This window comes from Pteropus medius, unplaced genomic scaffold (genome assembly GCF_902729225.1).
Source record: "Pteropus medius unplaced genomic scaffold, Ma_sr-lr_union100, whole genome shotgun sequence".
Classification (NCBI taxonomy): domain Eukaryota; kingdom Metazoa; phylum Chordata; class Mammalia; order Chiroptera; family Pteropodidae; genus Pteropus; species Pteropus medius.
Window position 1 is genome coordinate 24,878,186 of NW_024346667.1, and position 22,877 is coordinate 24,901,062.

Consider the following 22,877-nt stretch of genomic DNA (forward strand, 5'->3'; position numbering starts at 1 on the left):
AGTGAAAAAAGAGAAGAACTGAAGATAATCTGCAGGAATAACATGCCTATGATGATTACTTTTGAGGTAAATATATCAGCAAACCCAATTATTTACTAAGAGTGTGTCAAATTTAAGATTCATGTCTACTGATTTGGAGGAGTTGTGGATATAAAGATTTCTACCAGATGGGCTGGGATGGAGAGGGAGACTTGGTTAGAGTACTAACCATAAGAACATAGACAGGATTCTATATCATCAGTAGACAAAATCAATGAGAGAAATCAATTAGAAAAAGGCTGTAACTCTGTACCAGAAAATCCACCTTGTGAATGTAACCATTTACACACACACACACACACACACACACACACACACACACACACACACATTAATCCAATTTATACTATTATTGCAAAATTATATATATAATCTTATGTAAAGCTATATTTTCCAAAGTGCACTCCACAGAACACTAGTGATGTATTAGTTGGATTTATATAGAAAGGAAACAGATTTAGATGGTCAAATAAAATTTAGGAAAGCTAGGATAAAAATAATTATATAAAAGACTTTTCAGAGACTTCAGTATGATAATGCATATTGAAAACACCAAGAAGAAGCTGTGGTATGCAGGATTTCTTAAATATATTTAACAGTGATTTCTAGTTTTTAAAAGAACATATTAAGGAATAAATAGCCTTGTGATTCAACTTTAAAATAGACTGCTATAAATAAATACAGGCAACCTACTTGCATATAGCAGGTACTAAGTAAAATAAGACTTTTAAAATATATCTTAAACAATGGGAAAAACACTAAAATATACTTTAACTTTCTCAGCTCTATGTTGGCTACAGATCAATAGTTATCACAATATTCTGAGCAAAAAGTAAATAAAAGATGGTGGATATTTTCTGCATAATGAAAAATTATAATATGTGCCTCAAATTTTCAATATGCATATTTAATTGTTCACAAATGCCAAATCTCTCACAGGCATTGTTTGAATTACAGCCTAGCGAAGTCCACTATTAAAAGCCAAAAGACTGTCTGTCTATTCATCCAACATGCTATAGCGTCTGGGTAATTGCTCACAGAAATCATAATGAGACTATGGCTTCTGTTTTAGGAGCACAGAATATCAGCTAGACTTTGACAAATACAATAGCTATTAGCCACACATCATAGACATATATATCTAAGTATTTCATAACATCTGTAACCACATCTGAAATCTAATATCTCCTCACTACATTAGAAACTCTGAACGGCACTATGTTTTGCATTTTTTGCTCCAATTACTAGTTCAGAGTTTGCAACAATAAATGTTTATTAGCCAATGGATTGAGGTAGTTGTCTTTCCTTGGCAGTAGACATTTGAATTATTTATGTTTTTAAGAAAACCAGCTTGAACAAATAACATTTGGGGGAGGTTCAACATGTATACCAATGGCTTCACAATTTAAAGAACAAAATTTTGCTTTTGTTTTCCAGAGGTGTTGCTAGTTTTAATTAGATAAAATTAGTATATTATGGTAGAAAAGTAATATAATAGCTAACATCATAAGTTCATATTTGTTAACAAGTAAAATCAATCAACAGAAATTTTCAAAAAGGACAAAAAGCCCATTTAGGAATCATGGATGTTCGAAATATGTGTCAGCGACCATAGAAACCTAGAAACAGGGCGATCCTCTTTTCCAGTGAGCACTCAGAAGGCGATGGAGAAAGTGGGGTACAAAAAGAAAAGCAGAAAACAAGACCAGATGCAAACTTTCAAAATTTTGCTTAAGTCTTTGATAGCCAAGGAACAGCATTATGAGGGCAGAAATGATAAAAAGTATATATACACTTTATACATATTCACACACACAGACACACATAGAAGATATAAATATAACTAAATATAACATAAACCTTCTCTCTCTTTAAATGTACTAAGTAACATATGTAGTCCAACAATCCAACTTCTAATCTGAATATGAAGCAGTATTTTGGGAAACCACAGTATGATGAAAAGAACACTTCAGAGTTACAAAACTTCAATTAAGTAATTAACTGTATTAATTAAATTGATTAGTATATATTGTAACTTAAAACATTTACAGACTAAAGGATGGTGGTAGTGATATTGGAGATCACCTTAGCACATGCAGATATAATTCCCTTGATTAAACTTAAAGTAATGCATGATTAAAAAAAAAAAAATCTTAGCAAACTAAGAATAGAAACAAAGTACTTACCCTTAAAAAGAACATCTAAAAAAATTAACATAAAAATATTAAGAATATTATACTTACTGAAATCATCCTTAATAAAACCAGAAGAAAAAAGTGTTTACTATTATCATATCTGGGATTGTACTAGAGTCCTAGTTAGTGCAGTTAAGAAATTTTTTTAAAAATCTATGATTGGAAATTTTGGACAAAACTCTATTTGTATTTCATGATGTGATTGTTTATATAAAAAGTTCCAAATGCATTTTTGTTCTTAGAATAAATAAAGTTTGCTAAACCAAAAGAAAAATTAACATGCAACACACAATTTAAGACACAAAATTCAGTTAGAAAATGTATTTTTTAAATTAACATTTAAAGAGTCTATTAAAACACATAAAAGCCCTTTGTAGAATAAATTATTTTATTGTAAATATTAAACAATATTAAATAAATGATGACATTGACTATATTTTGGAGAGGAGAATTCTATCATAAATATATCAATGATCCTCAAACTGAGCTATAGAATCAATGCAATTCTATTCAAAATTCCAGTAGGGTTTTTATAGAATTTGATAAGCTGATTTTAAATTGCATATGGAAGAAAAAAAAGCCAAGATGTTTGAGAGATGTCTGAAGAGGGACTAGGTGGGGAAATTGGCAAGTGAAGAAAATATTTGAAGGATGATGATAGACTATAGCAAATTGTCTAATAGTTCAAGCAAACAGAACTAAAAACTCAACAATGTATTTAGTAATGCACAGGACATTGCTGACCTCAAAAGGACTAGATTTTATGGGTTAGTAGGGTGCATCAAGATAGGACATATTTGAAGAGAGAAATTTAAGAGAGCGAGTTGAAATTGCTTTTCAAGGAATTTTGCTGTAAAACATAGGAGAGAAATGAAATGATAGCTGAAGGATCAAAGCCCGAAGAGTTTTGCTTGTTTATTGGGTTTAAAGATGGAAAGATTGCAACATTCTTCTATGTTGATGAATAATATAGTAGAGAAAAACAAACTGATGAGGCTGAAAGAGAAAGGAGACTCCCTGGAGCAATGTCCTTGAGAAGCTAAGAGAAAACACGACACAGTAATTCATATATTCCAATTTTTTTTCCAAAGTAGAAGATAAAAGAACAACCATTTTAGTCATATGCTTAATTACCTTCATGAACTTTATTTTGACTTTTGTCAATTATTAGCAATGTGACTTTAATCATATAATTTAAACTCTCTCCTTTCTTCTCTCATTTCTTCTTATGAGGACATTGTACGAATTAAATAAGATAATGTATTTATAATAGCTATCAATTTGCTTTAACACACATTAGGCTCTTAAATCAAGACAACTCTTAGTGGGCTGATTTTTTTATGAGAAAATCAACTATTTCATCCTTAAAATATTTATCTAATTGTTATTATCATGTAATATCTCAAATATAATGTCTAGAGTTATTTAACAACTTCTTAAAATAGGATATGTTCTGCTAAAAAAAAATCAACTTACGTTTCATAATAACCTGAAATGTATATTTAATTCAGTCATTTTGTTTCTAAAATATCAAATTACAATAATTAAAAAATATAATTTTAAGTTATTTACTAGCTTAATTTTTATTGAGACATTTATATATGCTTTCAAAATTTAAATTAAATTAAATTTGATTTATTTCAATTTTGTTTTATTTTTAAAAATGTTTTATGAATTCATATTACCAGTGTTCTCTATATAATTTATATCTGAAAGCAGATGACTTTTTTTCAAGATCAAAAATTGTACCAAAGACAACCTTACATATATTTAGTGGTGAACATACTTGCTAGTGCTCCTTTCTAATTGCATATATAATTGACATCATTATGAACTTAAGTGTCCAAAGCATATTATTTTCTTTCCATTTTTTCACTTAACTGAAATAGTTCCTTGGCTCCCATAATTGTTATAAATTGTACTTTCTTGAGTACCTGAATCTTTAAGTCATCACACTAATTCAAAAGACTAAAGCATAGAATCTTAAATCTCAACAGCTAAGGTGATTATATTTTACTTCTGTCACCACACACACACACACACACACACACACCAGAAGAAGTATGCTTCTACATAGATTTTAAGCAGAATTTTTCCTAAAATTTTTTTGTATCCTCTCAAGATTACATAATTGGAGTATGAAGATTACTACTCTGATAATATATTTTGGGGTCAAAATTATTTACACTTGAAATAATTTTGTTAACCAATGTCACCCCAATAAATTTAATAAAATAAAAAGAAAGAAACTCCCAGGGTGATGCCCCAAGTTCAGCGCTTCATAATTATGTCTAAAAAAAAAAACCAGCTGGCAAAGTTGAAAGCTTTTGTTATAGTATTGTGAATGCAATGAAGAGTGGTGAGGGCCTTCACTGGTCTCAGTGGGAAAAGGGACTCATTTAGTGACTGGTCTGTGAGAGATAAACAAAACGTATTCAAATGTGATCCAAAGTTAATGAACTTTCAAGCATGCACGAAAGGAACAAAATTCAAATGCACACATCAGTGATTTATATAGCTATAACTTAATTATTTGGGAGGAATTTCCATTTGTGTTATATGTTCCATTATCAATGTAACTCAATTGGATTGCCTTCTTATATTTGCATTTTAATGCACTAAGAGGATTTAATTTGAACTTTTCTCCCACAAGGCTATTCCAAATGAAAATTTATTTCTAGGTTACTATTTAAGCTGTATTCCATTCATTACAATCAAACGTGTCAGAGTATGCTATGTTGCATATAATCACTCAGAGTGTGTGATTAGTATGGAATTAAACTCAACTTAATTTTTTAAACAACCTTGTCAGATCCAGAGGATGACATCAAATCCAAAGTTGTGCTTCCTTGTGATAAGGTTGTAAAACATCAATAACATCATGGTCATTTTGAAAATATGATTTGACAAATATAATGATGAATAAAAAAACTGAATGCATATTACACCAAGGAACCAATACAGAAAAGCAAAAGAATTAAGTAAAATCTCATATACACATATTATAGTAATCTGGTTTGCTAAATTGTTATTGTAAAATATCTACTTTTTTTTTTTTTGGTTTGGTAATCATCTTATAAAAATGCTCATAAAAGTGCTTATTTTAGAATGTAAAGCTATTCACACACAATTATCACTATAGATTGTAAATTAAGAAGTGATAATCCTCAAAAATTGAAAAGGAAACCTAATTTTCTATATTATACAATAGCATTTTGAATAAGCACATACCCAATACAAGTACATACATACACAAAAAACAAAAACAAAAAAACACAAATGCAAATCCATACAAGCATGCATTTTACATATAAAAATAATTATAAACATATAAAACATGAGAATTTATTTTTTAACAAATAATGAAGGAAAATATAATTATCACAACTTTTTAATGGATTTTAGAAATAAAAATCAAAATACCTATTTAGAAAGATTTAGGAAAAATGACTATAGCATATTACCAGTAGGTATGATAAAAATAAAACTTCATTTTCAAAAGATCTATAAAAATATGCTTATAGAAGTTTTTATACAGTATTTATAGTTAAGACGGTCTAGGTAACACCACAATCAATTCCAAATCTCAGGAACCTGTATTTGTAAAAAGTATAATGATAAGTAAAAAAAAAAAAAAAAGTATTTTTTGCCTGTGCTATGTATCCACTTAGAATTGTCAAGAGAGTCTCTTTGTGGAGTAAGTAAGTAAGTAAGTAAGTAAATAAATAAATAGATAAATAAATAAATAAATAGATAGATAAAAGAACTGATGAAGACTACCCTACGTATGACACCCTCATCTCAACCTAACATCAGAATATGCCACGGCAAGAGAAGAAACATAAAGAATCAGACACCAGCTCTTAAATATTCCAGATAGGGTGGACCCTTATTGTGCCTTCCCTCTCCTCGCTGGCCAGACAATTCACATGACCATGCTAGCTTCAAGAGGATAAGTCAGCATAATCTTTTTGTATGCACAGATGGTAAAGGGAATTAGAAAATGGTGCAAAATAATAATTTCTAACACAATTTAGGACCTTTAGGATTGTAACACTCATGATATCCTAATGTGTACTATGATTTTCTAAGGCTGGTGGTAAAACTACCTTGAATTTCCTAAACTTTTGAACAAGTGATTTTTTAAGTGAAATATTTTCACACTAAGTCTCTAGGAACATACCTTCAAATAATTGTTTATGCTGTATTTTAACTTAAGAACAGATAAACAGACTGAAATATTTTATAATTGCACTGCAGTATTTAAGATTTTGGTGTTCTTTTATTACTAAAAGATATCTAGTTATGACAGTTCATTTATATAGAATTATAGTGAAGAAAATAATAATGATTTTTGAAACCCAGACCTTAACCATTAAGTACCCAATGTTATTTTCTAAAACTTGAATGCAGATATTTATAGATCTATGTCACCTCTACCAATATCTACACGTATGTATGCATGCATGTATGTATGCATGTATCTATTTTTGATCTATCTATATAGACAAATTTCATACTAGGTAACTGTTGTTCGTTAACTGAAATACGTGTGAAGCTTTGAGGTGAACCTATTCTAAGGATCAAATATAGAACTTCCTTAATAAGGTAAATTTCTTAATATTATTTCTTTGTCATAATTTTTATGCTACTTATAAAGAAAATTAAAAACATTCAAATCTGTGATTTTCTGTATACTATAAAATTAGATTACAGAAAAAATCAGTAGCACATCTATAGCTAAGGTAGCCTTGTTATCCTATTTTCTTTCTCACTCATTTAAAAATATTGTGATATTTTTATAAGTTTTAGATTTACAGAAAAGTTGCAAAGATAGTTCTTATACCATACGCTAAATAATAACCATTTACTCAATACCTGATATCATCTTTGTAAACATTTTATATGAATATGATATGTTTATAACAATTAATAAACCAATACTAATACATCATTACTAAGTGAAGTCCATACTTAGTTCTGTGAGCTCCTTAGTTTCACCTAGTGACTGTTTTCTTGCCCGAGATCCATGGAGGACATCACATTACATTTAGTCACACCACTTTTCTTTAGGTTCTTCCTAAATGTGGTCTCGCTTGTTTTCCAATTTTTACTGTTTCAAAATGTGGTAAATACTCTTATCTAATAATTCATTTCTAAATTTATCTATTTCTTTTTTAGGTAACTGTCACTAGATTAACACAGAAACATTGCTTTTCAAATAATGCCGATCAAGTCTAACATTAAGAAACATTTCACAAGAAGCTGTTTTCACAACAGGCGAATAATGGATTTTAAATCTATAACAGTTCCTAACAGTTCTTGGATGCTTGGTTTTCTAAGCATGTTTTGTAATAAAAGCTGTAAGATTTATTTGTAGCAAAAAATTATACACTCACTCTATTGCTATGAGAAATTACAAAATAGAGTGAATAATTCCAAATTGGATTCACATTTCTTTACGCAATTTAAGTCAAAATTCTACTTGAAATCGATTCATTATCCTCCTCTGAATGAAGAGGCAGTCTAGAGGCATTTCTTGTTGTTTGTATTGTTTCCTTAACCTATGTATATCTTATTTGTCTTTACTTGTAAAATTAATATTCTAACTATATAGACCACTTAGGTAAATAATAGGCATTCATATCTGGCTGACTGACCCACATTCATTATTTACACCACAATCTGTGTTACCTAGAAATAGCAAATTACTGACCAATATTTAGTGAGATTTGATATTTAAAAAAAATAAATAAATATTTTAATATCGAGGTTATCAGAATCTTTCATATTAGATAAGTCTATGAACAAATTAGACTATTCCATCATGAGCGACCAGTTCTTCTCTCAATGTCCACAATTATCATTTAAAAATTTATCATTAAAAAATCTTTGAACCTAATCCAAAATAAAGTAAATAAAATGTACTATTCATATTTTTAATTTAATAATTATTATGTCACCCTAAAATTTTTGTCTTGAATTTGGAGCTTTATTGCATTTTCAACCATTATATATAGTATATACATGGCTCTGGTGGATCTTCAACTTTAAATACATCAATATAATACTCTATTGAAAATGTCCATATCTGAATGTTAGTAGGTATGAAAATTTTAACTGATTTTAAAGGTTTTAGAGGATATATATTATACATTAGTAAAATTAAATATTTCAAAGTAAACATGATTAAAATTATTTACTCACAAATAAAATGTCATATATGTAGTTCACCTCCGAAAAGGTAATTGTGTTCATCTCAAACATGTAAAAGTATTCTACAATGTAGCTCAAAAAAATCATATAAACATTCTCGAAGTTCATGTGATTTATTACCATACTTTGGTTTTCTGAATCAGACATTATTCCCTTGTATTTCAGAAAGGAATGATCTATCAAACTACTTTACAAATACATACAGCTTATATAATTTAAAATGAATTTTAAGGGCTTTAATGATTACAAAGAGTAAACTCTTTAGAAGTACCATATTTAGTACTCAGCCTTAAAAGAATATATATAAACAAACAAACGAACAAAACAATGTTTGACGGTATTCTCCCCAAGCTTGTGCAAGGAAAAATTCTGCAAAGTCAAAATCAAAACCTTTTGTTTGTATCATTTGCCTTGAGATCATAGCTATGAGGCTCATAAATGAAGTTTTGCATTCAAGATATTACAATAACCACCCCCCAAAATGAAGTGCTAAATCTATCTGTTCAGGATTATACACAAAAATTTGGAATTATGGAGCAAATGAAATGAGACTCATACATGGTTAAGTCTAATTCCAATTAAAATGAAATGGCTTAATCTTAGCTTCTCATTATTGAATTAGATGATAATAAAGATTCCTGTCACTGAAAAGTTAATGCAGATTCATTCAATTTGTCTATATATTTATATTTACATTGGTATAGGTACACGAAAATCTAATTTTTTTTTTTAAGAAAATAAGATGATTTTTAAAAATATTTTGTTCCTGGTATAAACGCTATCTCATTATTTTACTTAATTAGTCAGTTTCAATATTATGCTCAGTTTAACATGTGTTTCTAAGATAAATACTTGAAGTATGCCAGAAATAGAAGAGCTGATGATATTTTACCATTTAGTGATCAGACTTGAAAGGAAAACAAAGATAAAATTTCATTAATAAAATTAGTTTTATTTCTCCTCTAAATTAAGGGAAGTTTTAATTTATGGTGCTTTTGCTTTTTGCTAACAATTTAGAATTTCTCAATTAAAAAATAATGGATAATAAGGACTGCTTTGGAATAATATATCTTTGTTCAGAATCTTACATACTCAAGAGATGAGTCACTTTGAAGAAATACTTATGCACTTAAGAAACCCAAGTGCTTTCTAGAAAAACATACCGAGCCTAATGTATTTTTATTGGTGACTTTAGAATTGAAAAAACAGCTGGTATGAAAATATGAAACTAAAATGGCAGGGTTCAACTATACAGCTTTGCAGCATTGGGACCTTTTGAGCTTGGGAGGTCCATGTGTGCTTCCTGTCAGTGACAGTGTGGCCTTCAGTCTCCCCAGAAAGCCTGGGCTCAGCCTCGATTCTACCTCAAACACTGTTCTAAAGCTTTAGTGAAACTTATATGGTATCTAGAACAGTGCCTGAGCCTAATAATTGCTCAATAAATGACTATTAACATTATTATTATTTTATTGAATTTAATTTTTATTAATTCTGTAAAATCAAGTTAAGGTTCTCTTAGATTAATGGTCAAGGGACATAAGAGAAAATTTACAACGGAGTTCTTTCTAAGAAACATTAAAAAATCACATTCACTAATGAGCATATACAAATAAAAATCCAGAAAGTGTAATTTTCACTGTTAAATTAACAACATCATAATACACAACACTATGGTAAAATATCTCAAACATTAATAGCTTGAATGGACTGATGTAATCATTATAGAAAATAATATAATGATAGCTATTTCTAATTTTAAGAGCAATCTGGAGATTTCACTAAGTACTTCAACTTTGGGGGAAATTTTATAATGATAAAAATTTTGAATTTCAAATACACATTTCAAAAGTTCATAGATCACTTGGTGTTCATATAAATATGCATGTCAACCAACAGTAAAGAATATATATTACTAAATTGCAAATTTACTATGATCTCAATAAGTCACATATGCCGCTATTGAATTTAAGTGTCCTATATAAAGGCAATTAATTCCCCAAATGCCATAATGCAAATGAAGAATCATTAATTTAGTTTAAATCAGGAATGAATAACACTATCATACCGAAACTATGTTAAGAAGTTTGTTTCCTTTTCAAGAATGCTGCTATTAATAGCTCATTCTGACAGCATAGTATATTTTCATCTGAAATCTTAGAGTATAACTGATACTCTCTGATACAGTAAAAAAATAAAAATTTTATTTGAAAAAGTATTAGCAAGTTTTATATTTCCAGCAGGACTGAAAAATTATAAAGCAAAGTCCCAATAAAAAAACAATCTGAGATAGCTGATACTTTCAAATGTATAGGATATATAAATATGGGACATGGCCCTTAGCATGAAGTTGCTAACTAAAAATATTAGGTTTCTGAGGACTGATGTTCTTAGCTTTCTGCTAGTTTTTGAAAGTTTGGGAAGATGCTGCTACAGTTGCTTGGGTAAGAACAAAAACCTATGTTTAAGTCCAGACTATTTAAACAAATCAGTAAAATTTTAGGATATGGCCTGATATACTATGACTATCACAGATTTAATTTAAGCCTAATAATATTTTATATAAGTCTCTTGAATACTAGGCATCTACTTTTCATGTTCTCTTTTTTGCATCAAGAACCCTGTGCTAAGATCTAAAAATTGGGGCAGTAAAAACTTCATTATCACAGAGTGGGGTCTTCATAGTGCTTCAGCAATTTATAAATCAAACCCATTCGCCTTCTGTAATGAATAAGACAAAGAAATTTAGAGAGAAATTATGATGCTTCTTCTATTTAAATAGTCATGAATTTTGCAATTTCAAAAAGGTTATTTTGCAAGTAAATATATCTTTATTTCCTATACATAAATAAGACTATTTTTGAATATTAGCAGGGTGATATTAGGAAGCTAGAATCAAAATATCTTTAATGCTTTTTTGAGCTCCCTTTACTGATTTTTAGACAGTTGTTAACTAACCGAGATGTTCAACAAAACATATATAATTAACGAGAAGTCCAGTTGAATGTTAGCATCGAGAGCAGTTTTCACAGCTGGGCACGCAGTTCTACTCCAGACATTATCAATTAAGTTGTTCTATTTGTACTAAGAAAGGGAAACAAACTCAAGGCAAGCCTTTCACCTTCCTCAGGCCTCAGGACATGGAGGGAAATAGGACACTTGCCAAAAGAAAATGAACAGTTGTAGAGGATATTGATTGGAAATCTTTATTGTCATTAATTGTAAATATGTAGACTTAACATGCAGAGCATTTTCTAGAAATTTTCCTCTTCAACTTTTAATTTTTTTAGCTGAATTAATTATGGGTTCATGAGAAATGTCACCAAAAGAAATAATTTAGACAAAGCATTGGCACAACTTGTGCAAGCTCTTTCAAGCCTTACTGTTTTTTGCACTAACTTTTGAGACTCTGCCAAAGGATTGAGATATTGTGCATCTAATTGTCGCATGTACATTTTTAAGTTGTGTATGTATTTTTATTACATTCATTTTCTTTTGATTCTTCCTTACATAGTCCCATGATGTAACAGTTTTTGTAAAAAGAATCTAATTCCAAAATAACTAAAAACACTGTGGTTTCTCAAGCATGTGCACAAAACCAAAAGGCATTCTAAGCATTTCTAGTTCCCTAATAATGCCACAGGGTATGGGATAATGGAACGTTTGATATAAATACCAGCTCACTGGATCATTGCGTCAAAGGAGCATAGATTTTACAGCTCTTAAGTTTTCTACGAAGTACTGTGAAGTTTTGAACAAATAAACTGCAGTGCACAAAGAGCTAATTTTCAGAAATTAGCATCTAGTCCCAGAATTTAGAGGTAACGTGCTCTGGAAAGTATATTTGAAAATGAAAATAAAATTAATCTAAATAACATATTTTAAATATATTGTACTGCCAAACAAAGAGGGAAGCTAATTTTTATTAATGAGAAAATCACAAATAATCCATTTTTTCATGATGGAGCCTTTTGGGTTTTGCCAATAATTTGACATTCAAGAATAAGAGAAATACTCCAAACAACACATGCAAATAGCCAACAGATACATGAAAAGTTGCTCATCATTACTAATTAGAGAAATGCAAAGTAAAACCACAATGAGATACTGCTTCACATCTGTTAGGATGGCTAGCATCAAATAATAATAATAATAATAAATAATAATAACAATGTGTTGGTGAGAATGCAGAAAAATAAGAACCCTTGTACTCTGTTGGTAGGAATGTAAATTAGTACAACCACTATGAAAAACAGTATGAAAATTTCCTTAAAAAATTAAAAATGTCCACCTATGTTGTCACAAACAAATGGACCTTAAGATAATCATGCTAAGTGAAATAAACCTGACAGAAAAAACTGAAAACCACTTGATATCACTTATATGTGAGATATAAACCTAAAAGCAACAAACAAATAGGACAAACAGAGACTCATGGACATGGACAATAGGCTAGTGGTTACCAGAGGGTGGGGGGAAGGAGGCTGGAGGAGGAAGGTAGACAGGGTAAAAGCGGTCAAATATATGGTGACAGAAATCTAACTACGGGAGGGGAACACAAAATGCAATATATATGACTTACTGTTAAATCGTATACCTGAAACTTACTGTATTTTTTTAACCAATGTCATCAAAACAATAATAAATTGAAAATAATAATAATAATAATAATAATGGAAATAGCATATGACCCATCAATCCCCCTGCTGGGTATTTATCCAAAAGAACTGAAGTAGTATCTCAAAGAGTTATCTGCACTCCCATGTTTATCTCCACATTATTCACAGCAGAGATTAGTAATGTTAACAGAAACTGCTCAATAGGTACCTCAGAATGACTATGTTGGCACCTGAGAAAACTTCTGTCTTAGATAGCACTCCTATCCCTTCTCAATCCTTTACCTGTTCTACTCTTCATCATAACACTTATCAATGCCAGACATTATCCTTTGTTTTTATTGGCTTGTTTATTTTCTGCCTTTTCACAGAAAGAGTAAAGAGGGAACTTTGTCTTTGTCATTCCTGCTCAATCCCCAGCATCTAAAAGGGCATCTGAAACATAGTAAGTACTTAATCAATGTTTATTGTATTAGTTATTAATTTTACAATAAATATAATCTTAATAATTTAAAGATATTATTTATTAAAATTAAAATTTGAATTTATGTACTAGTTAAGTTTCTTTAGCTTTTGTCAAGATAAATTTATTTTAATTGTATTTGAAATTTAAATATATAAGCACAATGAAATTTTCCTATAATTGATGTTAGTAAAGTAATTGTCGAATTTGTTACCAATTTTAGACCAAATAAACAGGAACAAAATTATTACTATCATATGTGTGATATTTTTTTGAAGATGACTTTTTTAAAAAGTGTTTTTCTTTCAAAGTAAATATAAAGTAAAGGTCTTGCACTCTCTAAATAGCAAATGTTAATAACATTTTTATCATCTATATAACTTATATGTTATTTATAAAGCAAATATTAAATATAAATTCCTGATTTGCATGAATAGAGTCCATGTTGCATAAAATTGCTTTGTGTGGTTTTCACTTAGGCAGAGACCAAAAGCAAAAACTTGAAAACAGAGATTATCTAGAAACATTAATCAGTCTATGAGCAGAAATCTATTATATTCTTACATGTACAAAGCACTGTACAAATTTATTATATGATCTTATATGTTTAAAACACTGTATAATAGAAGCAAACATAAATAAGAATACATTATAATGAGAATTAAATTAAATAATATGTATATAAAGTAACTCTAAACTATATAAAGTTTTATACATATGGAAAAAATTCCTGTCTTTTCTTTTAAAATGAATTTAAAATTAATTAGGAAAAACAGCCTAAGACACATCAAAAAATCCAAAAGCAACGTCACACTGTTCAGGTTATTAATGCTAAAGAGGAGAGAGGTGAGTTCAGTGGCACTATAGCAGTGAAGAAAGACTCTGAGGTTCAAGTAGAACTTGAACCAGGTACGGAGGCAGAATTCTAACATGAATCCCAATGACCCACACTCTTATATAATCACCTTACCTTGTGTGTTGGCAGAACTTGTAACTTGCTTTTGACCAACAGAATATTACATAGGTGATGTCATATTGCTCTTGTGGTTATTTTATACGGGAAAGAGGATAGATTTTAAGATGTAGTTAAGGTTCCAAATCAGTTGACTTTATGTACATCAAAAAGCAGATTATTTAACCTGGATCTGACCTAATGACGTGAGTACTTTAAAAGCAGACATAGAGGTCAGAGACTGAATAAGTCAGCAGTAACATTATTATCTGGCCTTTAAGAAACAATCTTCCATGAATCTTCCATGAATTCTGAGCCAGTGATCTTGGAGAACCTTGAGCCTCAAATAAAAGCCCAGCCCTGGCTAAAACCCTGATGTGAGATCCTGAGCAGAGGACCCAGCTAGTCCCCACACTTGTGACCCATGGAAACTATAAGATAATAAATGTTTACTAAAGTAATGATAATTTTTATGCAACAATAGAAAATAAATATATGCATATAAAAAATGAACATTTTGGTGATATTCACAGTGACACTGACATGCCACTTATTGCGACAAAAGCTACAGACTCTGAAAAGCACATGTGAGCACAATATAATCTTGTACTGTCAGAAAACTTGGTTGGAAACAGAGGAGTGGGTGTAGGTTGAGATTCTTGAAAATACAACATAGGTCATAGTTTTTATATAGAGGGAAAGAATCATGTTTTATATTTTGACTCTTCTCTGTTTTACTTATGTACATTGTGCATATGAGAAAATTGAAAATCAGATTAATTACTTGCAGGGTGTAGAACCAATTAGAATGATTTTAAAAACAAACAGAGAATTTCGACTAATACAGTAAAAATTAGAGATTCACTGATGATTTCCGAACACAGTGACATTTGAAAGCTCACTTTAATCAAGAGAAATTTAGAAGAAGTTTGAAGTCTGTACCAGCAGAGCACAATGATTATGATCAGGCATCTGGTTTCAGACAGTTTGGTCTGTCTCCCAGCTCCGTGGGCACCATAACTCTTGAAGCTTTGGTCTCTTGATATCTACCTCATAAGGTGTTGTGCATATAAAATGAAATGATGTTTATAAATACTTAACACCTTGCATGGCATATTGTGAATCATTAAAAATTTTAGTAGCTATAGTCATTAATTATTATTACACTCAAAGAAACAAGAACTAGAGAGATCAATGCAGAGAATTTAAAAATAATTCTAGCTGAGGTGGGACAGTCTGTGTCATGGTAAACTTGATAAGAAGAGTGAATAGAAAATAGAGAACTTGATAAAGCTCCATTACAAAGGAAAGAATATTAAACTTAGGGACTCGCTATATATAGTACAGTAAGAATGATATAAGTTTAAAACACCTATGAATTTTTAGACCTAAGTGAATAAAAAAAAGAGTATGTCATTAACTGGCTAGCAGAAAAATTAGGATAGAGAACCTTGTTAGGGGGAAGATGATGAGTTCATGGGGTCTGTGCTGCCACCATGAAATCAGTGTTAAAATGTCTAGCAGACCTTTGTAAATACATTAATAGAGTTTAAATCTGGGCCAAAGCTACAAATTAGGAAGATATATGTGAAGACAGAATGATTGTAGCTATTAGAGTGAATGGACTTCCTATGGGGATCCACAGAGAATGAGAAACAGTGAGGTAAATGAATTGTATACAAAGTAGTGCAGAAATTTCAAGAATAAAAATGTTTATACCAAGCTCCATTTCAAAAGTAAAACACTGGATATTGCTAACCCAAACATAACATAGTTAAAAAAAAAGCCCTATAAACCTTTCCACTTTTAAGTTAAACTTTCTCCACAAATCAAACTTTTATCTAGCCATTGGGATCTGCTTAATAAGGACACTGAAAATTTGGATAATGAGGATTCTCTAGGGAATCTGACGCAAGTCCATGGCCCACTGGGGCTCTTTGTTATAATTACTGCCGCCAGCACTCACCTCTCCTACACAGTCAGCCTAAATGCTATATGAAAACAAGAATCAACTGGTGGTCAATATTTCCCTTTGTAGCTCAAACAGAACAAGAAACAATAAAGTATTTAGCTTTTCCAAAGCATTCAAAAGCCCACACTAGACTACCTCTTTTTGTACTGTTTCAAAACTACTAATTTTATTTTGGTTACTTTATTTTTTCTCCTAGACTATTCGAAATATTGGCAACTAAGTAACCTGAAGGTTTAAATGTGAGTAGCAGTTGATAACACAGATGCTGATTAACTGAAGTGGGATAAATTCCAACATGTATTTGTATCTGAATTTGGTGTACAGTAGGACTTTTTTAGAGAAAAAAAATTCTTCAAACTCTTAGGAAGCATTAATCATTTTATTATGTTGTTTCTTATTCTGTTTGAGATACAAAGGAAAACACTGCCTGCTGCTAATATTTTGAATAATCTATGAGATGGAATAGATAGCACCTTTCAACATTAAATACAGAGAATAAACTCCTTAAGACAGTTATTGTATACTCTAATGTGGGTATACTAAAAAAACATGCTATGAAATGATTTGAATATGACAATAATTAAGGAAAAGATTTGGGAACATAATAAGAGGTATTCACATGCAGTAAAGAGGGTATTGTAGAAAAGAGTTATAAATAAGACACACCCAATTGAATATCTGACCCAAATAGAGGTGCTATAATGTGCAGTATAGTTGAAACAGGAATAAATTTGGTTTAATTGATTAAGCCACCTATTTCTAGTTCCGTGACCATGGGCTGAAGAAGTGGAAAGCTTTGATCTGAGTTTCTTCTTTCTCTTATCTAAAATAAAGATAACATGTACTTTTATGTGGTTATTTAAATGTTAAACGATTTGATATGGATGAAATAAATATGTATACAAAGTAGTACTTTGAATGGTATTTTTTCTGTCTTCTTCCTCTTCCCAGATGTATAAGCAAATCAAGACTCAAAGACCTTATGTTCAAATATCAACAGGTAATCTATCACGAGACAGCAAATGTGTTTACTAGTAGCAATTCACTAGTTCTCTTTTTTTGGAAAGATGAATGGGACCACCTCCATGATCCTAAATGAGGCAGTTCAGAGTCTGATGGACACCAAAGTCACAGCAATTATTGTGGCTTTGAGACAAAGGGACATATAACCATAAAGTGCATGGGAGCATCTATCCCTTCATGAGATTAAGAAACTTTACTTTTAGGGTTTTAGAAATTAGAAAAAATAAGTCCCTGGTGGTCATTAAAATACTATCTAATATGTTTGGTGGAAATGCTCCAACCATAAAAGGTAAATTATTTTCATTTTCTCATCATCTTTGGGAAACATAGTTCAGGTTTGTATGTTCGAATTGCTACCATATATATGTTTTAATTGTTACTTTGGTAGTGATACTCGTGCAGAGAAAAAAATCACTAAAGTAATTTTCTCTTAACTGTCAATTGCAATGAATCTATTTAAATAAATCTCAATAAAAAAAAAGTACTTTCAAATCTTTTCCATTGTACTTGAGAATTGCTGGCAGTGCTATGAACCAGTTATGAGTTGGAAAAATATTCTCTGTATTGACATGCAAATGAACTCACTAAGCAACCACTTTGCTTTAGAGATTTACATAATTTGATACCAAAAGTCACATTAAATTAATATTAATTACTTGGTTTTAAAGCAAGAAAGTTCAGAGTTAAGCTGCTCTTCTTCCCGCATTTTACCACATCTACACATGAAAACAATGATTCACTAGTAATAAAAAAGTTTTAGGTGTAGGGATATCCAGGATTTATTTCTTAGAAATGCATGACTTATTACCCAAAGATGTGTAGAGAATAAACCTGAAGTGTATCTTTTAGAGACTACAACTTTCAAATTCTTTATCAGAACTCATATTTTCTCAGAATCAATGTAGACAACTCTTCATTATGCACACATCCACTTTGTTTCTTATTCCTGGCAAATTTTCACTTCCAATTGTCTCTTCCTTTGCCAATCAGCATGAGAATTCCTGAATAACATTTTCATGCCAAAAAACTGGTGTGTGCTCAAGCATACTAGCCTAAATTTAAAAAAAAAAAAAGATAACTAGAAGACACATTTTCCCTTAAAATTACTTACTGTATTATAGCTCATTATGTACATTATTGTTATATTAAGTAGCATTTGCTAAATGTTCTAGATCATTCTCACTGCATGTTTTGGGTAGAGTGAAAGCTACCAAAAATTATACACGTGTGTGCACATACACACACACACACACACACACACACACACACACACACACACTTATTATATCAAATGTTTATCTATTGTATAATTCTTCCTCTTTCAGAAAACTCATTGGAAAAGTCATTGGAATCCTGGAATCCTGAATTTATTAAACACACTATCTTCTCCATTATAATCATATTAACTTTCTCAATCTCAAGAAGAAACCACAAAGGGACCAATTGTTTTGTTGTGTGGTGACCAATTGGATGGGAAAATTAGGATATTCCACAGGGGACCTTACAGCTCACCTTAAGCAAACTATGCCCAAAGGACCTGGAAGTACTGAAGCAGAAGGTGATTAAGTCTGTTTGGTAAAGGCTAATTGGTCACACGGCCGTTACAACCTTAGCAATAAGAAGTATTTTTTTCCAGCTTATTAGTTCATGAGGGTCTTTTGAATTTTCTAATATAGTTGGCAATAAAAAATATTAAAGTTAGTATGGTGATTTGGGATAAACATAAAAGACTAATAGAACATATTATTCAGGGTCTTTTGGCCCCATTGACACCTGAATATTACATATGAAAATGGTTATTATTCAAAAGAACTCAACAAACTATTACTTGCCTAATTTCTCAAATGTAATTTTAGAAGCTACTATAAAAAAAGTGATTCATTCAAACTATTTAGTGTAGTCCCGTCTTATTACTACTTTCTGTATTTCTCTACTGTACATGTTAGTAAATAGAAAAAAACAATATGTAATCTTGATTAAATAAAACCCAAATTGTTCACCTTTATCTTAAATTCCAACAAACACACGTAGTTATTCATCTTATTTGTAAGGAAAAAATAATGTTCCTGTCTAGGAACATTTTTTTAATTTCATTTTTTGTCTAGATCAATGTGCCTTAAGAAACTGAGAAACAATTAAGAAAAAAAACTTAAGTGTGTCATGTGACATAAATTATTTCAGTAATTTTTCCATGTGCTTTGTAAAAGTTCATCACCTTGAAGTAAAAAAAAAAGTATGATATACACTTCCGCTGCCTATGTAATAAAATGAATTAATGCTTTAGCAGGCTATCCATTGTTGTGGTATTGAGTATTCCTTTAAATTTTATCTTTATTAGGCAAGTTATGACTCCAAAACATGCTCATTTCTTTGTGGTGCAAGAAGTAATGAAGGGCCACTACATCTGAATATCTTTCATAGATGTCTTCAAAGTTGTCAATTTTATTTGTTTACAGTAGGAGCAATATTCTATATCTAACTAGGGTTCCCCAGATGCTAACTCTATGGTAATTATAATCACTTAATTTTACCTCTTCAGAAGTAACATATAAAAGCTAAGTATGTAAAAAAAAAAAAATCAGAGAAAATGCTTTGAATATTTTAAATTTGCAATTGAACCTACCTTTGACTGATTTCATTATTACCAGTAGCATATTTTGATTTTAGCATTTAACAATCTCACTGTGACAATATTAACTTCATCTAAAAGAATTTCAGATGCTGATAGTTCAAGCTCAATGTCTGTACTTGAACAAAGACATCTTGGAAAACTTTATGCAAAAAGAAGTCAATGAGATATTCATACATTTGGGTGAATATAGTGTTAATATATGTTACTGCCTTTCAAGTAAGTTGTAAAATTAATATATATGTTGCTGTTTCAATACAATAAAGAAAAAATAAAACTGAACTTGAAAAGAAGCCATATTCTATTTGAAATTCAACAGTATGAGTATTTATACCAATACAATTAGTTTTAAAGAGAAAATTTCAAAATGTATAGAAGGAAAAAATGATTCTTATAGATTCAAAGGAAGCTTTTGGTATAAGATTCATAGCCCAGTGTTTCACATATCCCTTTTGGGTACTTTACTTGCATAGTCTTTAAAAATTTGTAACAATATTTAACATAAGATCACATGACTGACAGAAATCCTACAAAGAACATCTGCTTAGGGTAAAACATGGGAACAACTTAAAAGGATTTACATTTCACCTCTAGTGTTTGCAGTAATAGCCATTTCTTGTAACAATCACTCACTCCCATGCAGGACTGTGCTGTGAATTAAATGAAAAAACTCTACCCAGAGGAATTATTTTAAATCATAAACTTTAAAGCTAAAGTTTATCCTTGTGAGTATTATGCAACTAGAGTAAAATTTTTTATGATAATTAAAAATACAAAATATTGAAACTTAGTGTGCTCTTTAATTACTGAAAAACAGAGCTCTAGTCAGTTGAGTGATAGTTATTAACTCTGAAACAGCTTATATTTTACCCGTTCCTATTAACAGGATATCTTGTCACAACCTGAACTCTTTCCCTGGAATGTAAAGGAAACTCCACCTCAGTGTTTTCTAGCCATCATTTACATTTAATATAATGTTACTGAATGACATAAATGAAAGGTCATAATTCTATTTATCAGACAAATCATCATGCCTGTCAAATAAAGTCTGAGAAGTAATAAGAAATACAGAGCACCAGCTAACTTCTATCATTTAATAATTGTTCACTATGAAAAGTAATGTTTGGTGGTTTTCTGCACTGAATTATTTCTCCATACACACTCAAAACACACTGCCAATTGACAAAAGGAACATAGCTTCAAAAGAAAACCTCCTAAGTAGAGAAAAGCTCTCTGTTAAGCATGCAAGAGGTTAAACATTGCTGAAATAGCGAGATATTTTCTCAGCCCACGCTTCCCACTTCCATTCAATTACAAACAGCAGTAGCAACTATAATACAAGCTAAAACTGTATTATTAAATCAGAGCTTCCCATTAGCATCCACCTATAACCTAAGGGGATGGGAGGGGGTGACATTTACTAGTCAATAGAAGAACAAACAGCCCACAACTTAGAAATACACATGACCTTGGGGCATAGAATTCTGAGACTGAGTTTCATAAGTTTTATTTGGATCTACTGCTTAACAACATATCTAAATGAACCCTGCATGGTATAAATGCTCCTATCCCTACCACCTCCCCTCCAAAACTGTTAAGAAAGCTCTGCACTTTGCAGTCTATGCTTTAGATACAAGAGGTAATATTAACTAATCAGAGATTAGCCCATTCAAATGAATTTTTAAGATTGCATTTGTTTTAAACAACTTGTTGGTCAATTTATTTAATGTAATTTAACATATTTGGGGGTTTCCATTGAATGGGTCCTGGTTTTTTGAGCCATGCTGGAAATGTTGCTCTACAAATATTTGTATTTATAAAACAAGATGTAATTTGATGACATTAACTTCACACACAAAAAACCCACAAAGCCCTCAACTTCCCCTCTAGAATTCAGTGCATAATCACCAATAGATGTCCTTGTAATAATAACAATAATAGCAATTATTAAAATAATTATTACGATCATTGCCAAAAGTCCCATTTCAAATTTTGAAAATAATCATAACTTGCTTTTAAATTTTGTCTGCATTGCTCCCTCATTTGTAATAATTTATAACAATATTATTTTTCTTACCTTATTTTAACAGTCAAAAAAGTCTCCCAGAAAGATCCCTAAATGGTGTGGATATATAAATCACAATAGTAACAATCATTAAAAAAAACAAAAAACAAACAAAAAAAATCTAAACTAAAAAGATCCTCTTAGCTAAAAAAAGATGTAAATAGTTTGGTTTACAACTATAGAAATCTCCAAAGTCACGCCTGAATGGGCGCCCAGGTGGCAAACAGAGGACTCTCTCCCACGTCCGATACCTCACTCCTTTGTCAAGTTGATATAGTCCTGCTGGTGAAGCGGTCCCGCGGGGCACAGAGGGTGCAAGAGGGCGTTGCCTCGAGGTGCTGGAGCAACCTGTCCGCTAGAATCCCAGGTTCAGCACCGACAGCACCGTGGACAGCACCAGCTCCTCTCACCTACAGTTTGTCTCAGTCACTGAACCAGGCTGATTCTCGCGCCTCCTCCCTAAGCAAGAGCTGCTGCCACTCAACCAGGCGTGCCCCACCCCCCATAGCTGACGTAACTATTTTGCATATCAACTCCCTGAGAGGTGTGGGCCCGCCCCCTTGACTGGGCTTTTGTTAGGGTCAGCTGAGACAATCGAGACGGAATCCAGGCTTATGATCAACGTGGGCATCATTGGACTTTACAATCCATCCACCACCAGTCCTGAAGAAACTAAACGCTTTCGGCGTCGCACGAGCCTCTGCCTTCGC

General features: G+C 31.0%; 1 protein-coding gene across 2 annotated transcripts in view; it reads right to left on the reverse strand.

Moving 5' to 3' along the window:
- The window catches only part of FSTL5 (follistatin like 5), a 544,717-nt gene extending 522,179 nt beyond the window's left edge, over positions 1-22,538 (reverse strand). For both annotated transcript variants that reach the window (XM_039876278.1, XM_039876277.1), the window contains exon 1: positions 22,180-22,538. The gene's annotated coding sequence lies outside the window, so the exon portion shown is untranslated. The remainder of the gene's footprint in view (positions 1-22,179) is intronic.
- Between the last annotated feature and the right edge of the window lie 339 nt (positions 22,539-22,877).